Consider the following 10,000-nt stretch of genomic DNA (forward strand, 5'->3'; position numbering starts at 1 on the left):
GAACAAAAGAGAAGCGATAGATTTTTGTTGAAATTGAAAAGTGAAGACCATTATGAGTTAGAAGATTTCATACTACAAAAAAGGTATTACTAATAATAATAATAATAATAATAATAATAATAATAATAATAATAATAATTATTATTATTATTATTATTATTATTATTATTATTATTATTATTATTATTATTATTATTATTAGGAAGGTGAACCGTATTCATATGGAACAGGCCTGCAGGGGCCTTTGACTTAAAATTCAAACTTCCAAAGAATAAGGCTTTCAATGTAGAGAAAATTGCAGAAAATAGTAGGAAATACAGAAGGAAGAGATTGGGTATTGGAAAACAAAGATAAATCAACGAAACAATAAATAAAAAGAAAAGACTTTCGTTTTTTTGTGTATGTAGAAAGATGCCAGACAGGAAGCTACGGCTCTCTCTCTCTCTCTCTCTCTCTCTCTCTCTCTCTCTCTCTCTCTCTCTCATTCAGAATGAATCTGGATAGCTGTTTTCGTATTTAATGGTGCCCTGGTTTCCTCACACAGTAACTTTGGAGTCAGTCAGCCTGTCTGTTCAGGTTTCCAGATCTAGTGCCACCATTCCACCTCATGGTGCACTGTAGGCAGTACTTAAGGTTCTTTGCAGCATCTCTCCGACACCCCAGCTGCACCCTTTTTGTTCCTTTAAATGTATCTCCTTTCATATTCTCTTTCTTCCATTTTACTTTCCACCCTCTCTTAGTAGTAGATTCAAAGTCCAACTGCTTTGAGGTTTTCCTCCTGTTACACCGTTCAAACTTTTACTTTACTGTTAATTTCCGTTTCAGCGCTGAATGACCTCATTGGTTCAAGTGCTTGGCCTCTGGCCTAAATTTTATATCTAATTCAATTCAGACTTAGATCAGTATTTGGGAAGAAGACCCTTTAGTTACTGAATGACGGCCTTAAGTTACTTTATGCGGAAGAATTCCGCAGGAGATCGTGTTTTCCTCTACAAACCTTGAATCCGGATGGGAAATAGCCGAAGAAATTCTTCCTTCCACGGTGGAGTTCAAACTCACACAAGGTAGTCAGACTGATGTTTAGTATAACAGACCGTACTGCGACGTGTTAGAATAATATCATTCGGAATGATGTGTGTATGTGTGTGATTTTGTGTGTATGAGTTTGTGTGTGCGCGTTCGAATCCCACCATGGAAGCAAGATATTCCTCGATTGTTTACCATCCAGATTCAAGGATTGCAGAGTTAGGGGCAGCCATCAAATGTGAAGAAATCCAAAGGTCAGAGGTCATTATGACTGTCAAAAATCCATGGCATATATATATATATATATATATATATGTGTGTGTGTATGTATGTTTGTGTGTGTGTGTAAATAAATTCTTCTGTTACAACAGGACACGTCTCAAGTATAAAAGGCCTACTATATATATATATATATATATATATATATATATATATATATATATATATATATATCAGGCTCTACTCCATTCTCACGCGATTTCCTTGTATCAGAAATGACTTAAATTTGCACTAAAAGCCTTTTCATTTATTACTTCTGATTTTGTGTGGGGCAATTTATACTTTCCATTTACTGATTACCGCTTTTTATGCTCTTTTATGCAATGTTTAATACCTTCTCGAACGTGATTGGCTTCGTGCAGTTTTAATTGCTTCTGTTAAATATCTCGTCGTATTTTTGTTTTCAAGTTTCATAAATAAAATTTACTCTAGAAATTCAGAAATGATTTGATGGTTGAGGAAAAAAACCGGTAAATTGGCTCCAATCACTTTTCGAAATAGTTCGGATCTTTTTCTTTTTGTGAATTCATCTAATTATTTCGAGTGTCTTTTCAGATTTTTTAATTTTTGTAAAGGGATATTTTTCCCTCTTAGGAACAAACAATAACCGTATGTAATGTTCATTAGGATATTCTATGCACAAATACAAATGATGTAGAGAGAAGAAAAATTCAAGCGTATTTTTATTTGTGAACTGTCCGAACACATTTGCGCGATATCTGTATTATATATATATATATATATACATATATATATATTATATATATATATATATATGCATGTATGTATGTATGCATGTATGTATGACTAAATCACGAAAGTTTGGAACGTGATAAATGCAGAAATAAAGGTATAAGCCACGAAGGGAAGATAAACAACGGAGTAGCTGCAAGATCTTTCGACTCAATGTCCTTTACTTAGGAGATAAACTGACATACATGAGACTCTGAGAGGACAAGGAAGGATCGTATAAATGACAGATAGGGATTATAAGGAGATTAGTACCTAGAATCCAATACACCTTAAGAATGATTGTTTATCTGCTAAGTAAAGGACGTTGAATCGAAAGATTTTGCAGCTACACCGATGTTTATCTTTCTTTCGTGGCTTATACCTATATATATATATATATATAATATATATATATATATATATATATATATATATATATATATATATAAAAAGTCATATCATATTACCATGATTCATATACATATATCGAGCTACAAATGTCCTTTAATATCTAATTCGCTCTACCTCGGACCTCGGAATTAATATATTTTCATATATGTTTAACCGAAGGGGAATTTTTTTAGGCGATAATAGATTTGCCGGCTGACGGGCACGAACCATCAACACCTTCAAATCCAGGACGACAGTGAAGCCTTAACCCACTCCGCCACCGCGGTGGCTGAGTGGATTTGAATGTGTCGATGGTTCGTGCCCGTCAGCCGGTAAATCTATTATCGCCTAAAAAAATTCCCCTTCGGTTAAACATATATGAAAATATATTAATTCCGAGGTAGAGCGAATTAGATATTAAACGACATTTATAACATTACTAATTACCTGTTTTGACAGACATGAATGGGAAACATTTGTGTCGACATGCTAGAGCAATATTTAATTTAACACATGATTGTTGCTATACCTTTTAAGATTAATACTAAGTATTTACAAGCATTGTAAACTAAACATTTTGCTTTGCGCACCTTTGTGGCAGAACCATTTAAAAAATCTTTGATTTCTAAGATTTTGAATTATATTCCCTTTGAGATCTTTGATTGTTCCTTTCAATCTTTTCCCATTTTTTGAAAGTTGTTTTTTGTCTTTGTGCGATACTTGTGTATTTTTCGGAATAATGATTATAAATTTTGAAGTGACCTGAAAAATTTCGACTATGTCTTGACCTGCTACCTCGGTGGCCGCGAGTTTGATTCTCGGGCATTCCATTGAGGGGTTAGAGATATGGATTTCTGGTGATAGAAGTTCTCTCTCGACGTGGTTCGGAAGTCACGTAAAGCCGTTGGTCCCGTTGCTGAATAACCACTGGTTCCATGCAACGTAAAAACACCATACAAACAAAAACAAAACAAATTTACTTCTTTCCTTTTCAAATAGATTATTCTTCCATTCCCTCGTCTTTATCACTCATTACTCCCCGTTACCTGTGCCATACCTTCAAATTAAGGAAAGGAGTTGACGCACCATTTCGAATTCCACCCTTGTTATGACTATTCAGATTCAGCCACCAGACAGTTTCTGTTGCTCGACTCCTTTTCACACTTGTGTCTCGTTACTGGGTTCTTAGTATTCATTAGGGAGTCCTTCTTGGTTCTCGGAATTTGTAATCATTCGGGTCAGTGGTTTTAGTGATTTGACGTCGATTATTATTATTATTATTATTATTATTATTATTATTATTATTATTATTATTATTTTGGCGTTTCTTCATTTGTTCTTCGTAGTTGGGTACGTTCGATAATCTAGAAATATTCATCTGTCCAGGCTCGACTTTTTCTTTGAGAGAGAGAGAGAGAGAGAGAGAGGAGAGAGAGAGAGAGAGAGAGAGAGAGAGAGAGAAGGCGACCTCCTTTTCACTGAAAAAATTAGAAATTTTTTAAAGTGGTATATATGTATCAGAGAGAGAGAGAGAGAGAGAGAGAGAGAGAGAGAGAGAGAGAGAGAGAGAGAGTGCTAGTAATGCGAACGGGACAATATCAATTTCTACATGATATAAAGGATTTAAGAGTGAGAAAGAGAGAGAGAGAGACCTTACAGACCTTACATCTTGTTCGGGTTGCCCCAGGTTCCTCAGTGTGAGGCACCTCTAATGTCTACCAGAGAGAGAGAGAGAGAGAGAGAGAGAGAGAGAGAGAGAGAGAGACTTATATAAATAAATGCCAGGAAAAGGAATGGAACATATACTGAAAAGTATTCAGAATAAATTGGGTGCAGAAAAGGACATGGACTTGTAAAGAAATAAAGAATTACAGGAATAGAAAAGATATAAAGGAATGGACTGAGGAATGGTAAGACAAGCTAATGGAATGGGTAGGGAGAGAGAAAAATGAGGAGATAATTACTCAGCATAATTGCAAAGGTCTCGAAAATGAAAAGCTTCAAGGAGAAAACAGCGAATGGAACATTGCAATTGCAACTCTATTGGCAATTACTCTGCCTCTTTTTATTCAGGTTCAACAAAGGGAAGACTCATTAAGGATCTCAATGAATTTGCCACCGGAGAAAAAACACGTCTCCCACCGGAGAAAAACGTCTCTCAACCCTTGTTGTTTATGTCAGTGTTCATCTTCATGAATCTGCTATATTTTATTTTACATGTGACTTCAATTCGTTTGGTCGGTTACAAATTCAGCGTTTCATCGTCTTGGGAATGTGAGTGATCTCATTTGAGTAAAATGTTAACTATTATATCTTGGTTTAACCAGACCACTGAACTGATTAATAGCTCTCCTAGGGGGGCTGGCCCGAAGGATTGGATTTTTATTTACGTGGCTAGGAACGAATTGGTTACTTAGCAACGGGACCTACAGTATATTGTGGGATCCGAACCACATTATATCGAGGAAATAATTTCTTGTCACCAGTAATAAACTCCTCTGATTCCGCATTGGCAGCAGCGGGGAGCGAACTTGGGCTACCAGATTGATATGCGAGTACGTAACCCACTCGTCCAGTGAGGAACTTTCAAAGTTCTTTGAATAAATCGAGAAGTGGTGTTTTGTCCTCTTTCTCTTTTGCATTTCTTGTAAGCGTAGGCCGACGGGGTGGGCAGCTCCGTAGAATCCTTATCCGAAACAGATGTTTAGCAGAGCGGAAGGGAGAAACACCAGTTTATATAGAAGTGATGAGAGGAGTGACAGAGGTCAAGAACAGTGTGAAGGATTATTTATTTAATAATATAATAATATACATATCTGTTCCATCTCCTATCTATTCCATATGCAACTGCTTTCCTTTCCCATTGTCGGCAAAGGTTCATTCAGTAGCTTCCTCTTTCAAAGTCAGTTGTTTTGGATAAATCATCCCATACTACAGACTATCCATGTGATCGAATACTCCCAAAAGTAGTTTTGTAACTGCCTTACTCAAGTTCATGTTTGTTTCAAACTCATCCTCAAGCTAGTGGAGTACTATCAAGTGTTTTAGCAAGAGGAAGAAAGGAAGAAATCCTTTTTCATTTAAATGTTAGTTCCTCACTGGACGAGTGGGCTCCGTACTCGAGTATCAGTCTGGTAGCCTGAGTTTGCTTCCCGCGACCGTCAGTGCGGTATCAGAGGAATTTATTGCTGGTGTTTACAAATTCACATCTTGATGTAATGTGGTTCGGATCCCACAATAAGCTGTTGGTCTTGTTGCTAAGAAATCAATTGGTTCCTGTCCACATTTAAAAAAAAATATTCTAATCCTCCGGGCCAGGCCTAGGAGAGCCGTTAATCAGCTCAGTGGTCTTGTAAGACTATGGTATACTGAACATTTTTATTTAAATGTTACTACAATGGCTGACAGTTTTAATTTTACGTATCTTTTCTTATATTTGTAAAAGGAGGAGTATGTGTCATGCTGCCCTCTTATGAATATATTTCTCTGGACGGAATCTCTCTCTCTCTCTCTCTCTCTCTCTCTCTCAAGCACACATTGTAAAATAGCCATTCGCAGTGAATAGAAAGGGAATTGAAAGTTTATGAATCGGTTACTGGTTACTAATGGGTCGACCAAAGGCATTAAAACTCAAAACTCAATTTAATAAATTTAACAACAAAAGTGGAAGTAGTAGATGAGGCCAGCTTATGAACATTACATAATGTTTATCTATAAAACCGACGTGAGGTTGGCAGGCAATATAAATAAACGTACATGAATTGAGTAGTATCATATGCCATTGATCTATATCTATTCAGACCTTCCCATGTGTAAAAAGAGACCTGTTTATGAATGCAGTCTCTTTCTTCTACTTTTAGTGATACCGAGTATTCTATATTTCACAGTGATACCGACTGATCGTCCACAAATCCGTCGGCCACCTCCCAGACTGAGAAGGATTCGGGAGCGGGTTGTGTACGGTGGAATACATCTTTGATGATGAAAGGGGGGATGTTGGCGTGAGTAATGATAGCGGTGGTGATTAATAGTGACGAGGTGGTGGTGGTGGTGGTGGTCTATTCATCGTGTATGTCGTCAGGGCCATAGATATCGAGGTTCATATTTCACTATCAAGGTCCGGTGGGGGTGGGGGACGTCTGCCGAATAACGTGTTGATTGGGTTAGACGTGACGATGGAGTAGCAGCGGTGAAAATGGAGGCTATCACGTGAATGATGTTTTTATAGGATCCGTTGGTCAATTTGAATAGATTCTTATATATATAGTAGTAATAGTAATAACCACAATGCCTTCTTCACTTCTCGAATTCAGCGCCTCAGTGGCGTGATCGGTATGGTATTGGCCTTCCACTTCGCTGGCAGCGAGTTCGATTCTCGGCTATTCCATTGAGAGGTCAGAGATGTGGATTTCTGGTGATAGAAGTTCACTCTCGACGTGGTTCGGAAGTCACGTGAAGCCGTTGGTCCCGTTGCTGAGTAAACACTGGTTCCATGCAACGTAAAAACATCATACAAACAAACAAACAAACAAACTGTTCGAATTCTTCGCACTTTTTGGACGCTGTTGTCACTACAAAGGTTTGGATCTAAATGGAAGAGTTTGAAGTCACTCTGATGTTCGGTGGCGGGGATCGAGGTTGGTCAGCAACGTGACCTCGTTCTGATTACTCTGGATGCGAGTTCGATCCCCGCTACCGGACATCAGATTCAATTCATATTCTTGCATTCGGATCTAAGACTTTGTAGTAACAAGCGTATACTTATAGTAAGCAGAATTCGAGACGTTAAGGGAGCATTGTGATTATTATAGTTACAGACATTATATGTATGTAATACTACTCCTGTGGTGGTATTTTAAAGCAATTCTTTTATTTTACTCCATACACGTACGTTCGATGCAGGCATAGTGACGACTGATGCAGAAGGTCAATATTAACTATTTTTTCACATTCAGTTCAAGTATGATATGAGGTCTTTCTTGTAATGGGCTTCAGGCTGTCCACTGGGAGATGGATTATGGTTTTATAACAGATAAGCTATGATTGTGGGATCCGAACCACATTATATCGAGAAATTAATTTCTATCACCTAAAATACATTCCTCTCATTCTGCATTGGCCGAGCAGAGATTCGAACTTCGGACCACCGGATCTGTAGCCAAGCGCGAAAACCACTCGTCCAACGAAGAACGGCATTGAAACTGCGAGATTAAGGTTTCATATTTTTGTTTTTTTTACGTTTGGTTAGTATCTGACGTATTTTCCCGCCTCGACGTCAGTGACCTTGATGTAGCGACGCCGGTTGCAGTAACCGTAAATCGATCAATTAATCTCGTATTGCCCTAATGTTGAACATAGCCTTGTATATTTTATGTTAAGTCTTGTGAAATGTCATTTGGCTGTTGAATTCCCAAATACGTTTTTAAATTCGTATAAGTTAATTCCAGTTTTCTGTGTGTGTGTTATAAGGTCAATAAAAACAAATTGCAAAAAGGATTATTTTATTCCATTAATATTTTTCACGTGTTTCAGGACGAAGATAATTCCGTCAGTTATATGAGAGATGTTACTTAGGTACTGAATGCACTAGTGAGTTTTTTTCTTTGAATAACCAGATAATAAAGAAAACAAGTAAAAACTGAACCGGAGTTTCTTCGGCGCCATTTATTTTTCTGTTCCGTGGTGAGACTTCAGCCACGGCCCATGAAACTCAGTTGCGGCCCTTGAAACTCAGCCATGGTCTGGTGGTGGCCTATGTTGTTGGCACCTATAGCGCTACCAGAAGTGCGATTATGGTTATCTCCAACTTAGAGAGCTGCAATTTGTTATGTTTGGTGAGCGGGAAGTGGATGATCAACATACCAGTTTGCAGCCCTCTAAGCTCAGCAGTTTTTGCTTACTCGGGGAGTAAGCCTACAAACTATTTTATTTTTGTTGTTGTTGTTGGTGCAGGGAGGTAGGAAAGCATAAAAAGGTCTGAAAAAGGTGTTTCGTGTGGAGTTAAAGATACAGGAATTTTCGGATAGGATATTTATGATTTATTTATTAGAATGGAAATGTCAAAAAGGAATAATGTATATGTTAGACAGTACAGATAAATTAATTCTAATAAAATGTAGCATATTAATTGTAATTTAAGTTGGTGAAACAAGGCTCTATATTTGACCGCAGATTTTAGCACGTTTTAATTTACGTTTGTTAGGAATATAAAGTTTACAACTTATGCGTGAGGGGAAAATCTCGCACGCGTCCAGAGTAAGCTGGTGTTCGAATCACGCCTTGTTAAGATCTCATGTGGGGGAACAGACCAAGCCGGCACAATAGTTTCATAGAAAAGAAAATGTTAATTCTCGCTCTTCAGTCTTTGATTTTAAGGTCAGCAAATTGCCAAGAGGAGCCAGGTCTTCCTGGATTAGGCCTGAGTTAGGAGATGGCTGGCAACGCTATTCGATTCAGCCCCCTTGAGCTCGAGGTTAGATTATGATTAGAATAGTCTGTGACGCAAGATCTTTTAGGAAGAATAAACTATCCCTCGAGAGATTTTTTTTTCGTCAAAAGCCTATTCTAGAACAGTGGATAGCGTCGTTTCGTATGTGCATTCAACTAGACTTTTTTAATTTATGATACGTAAGTAAGATTTACACGGTACTTTACAGAGTAATCTGTATTGTCATATTTCTAACGCAGTTTTTGTTAGTCGATATGTTTTCAAATTCCTCCTCCTCCTCCTCCTCCTCCTCCTCCTCCTCCTCCTCTTTGTGAGCTGTTTTAATGAGCATTTTCCGGGTATTTCTGTCTTGTTTTCTCCTCTTGTCTATTCATTTATCTCTTAGGTTTATTCCCCATTTTTACCTAATTTTAAATACCTATCTGTTGCCTTTCTGTCAGTTTAAAAAGAAATCACACGCGTCCAAAAGATTCCTTTTATTCTCTGGGACACCAATTCTCAGAATTCCTTTGAATAATTCCAAGCTGTTTTCTGCAAGGTGAAGTCTTCGCGCCTCTAATAATTACTCTCCATTATCCTGGTTACAAAATCTGTCTTATTTCATTATCCCAAGACGTCGTGCCCTTGTGGAAGCTACAGATGTTCCTAGGACTATTATCAGACGTCCTTAAGGCTATCATTAGACGCCCCTGAGTCTATTATTAGGCGCTTTTAAGGCTTTTATTATACGTCCTGAAGACTGTTATTAGGCGATCTTGGAACTGTTATCAGACGTCCTTCAAACTTTCATAAGACGTCCTTAAGGCTATTATTAGAATTCCTTAAGACTATTGTCAGACGTCCAAACACAGAAAAGTCCCGACATCCTTCTCTGGAAGGGAGTTTTTGAGGATTTTAGGATCCGTTGACATCGGGGGTTGCAGTCATGCATTATTATCGTGTGGAATTGCCGAGATAAATGTGATTCTTACATCAGACTCAAATGAGGCTGAATTAGTAATTAGACTCTGAGGATAATTCGTCTTCTTACCAAGAGAGAGAGATTTGGTCTTTGATTCTATTTGCCTTCTGCGTAGCGAAGGAAGCGGAGACGGAGAAGCGAATTGCATTTGATCGGCAAATAAA

The sequence above is a fragment of the Macrobrachium nipponense genome, chromosome 7 (genome assembly GCF_015104395.2).
Source record: "Macrobrachium nipponense isolate FS-2020 chromosome 7, ASM1510439v2, whole genome shotgun sequence".
NCBI lineage: Eukaryota > Metazoa > Arthropoda > Malacostraca > Decapoda > Palaemonidae > Macrobrachium > Macrobrachium nipponense.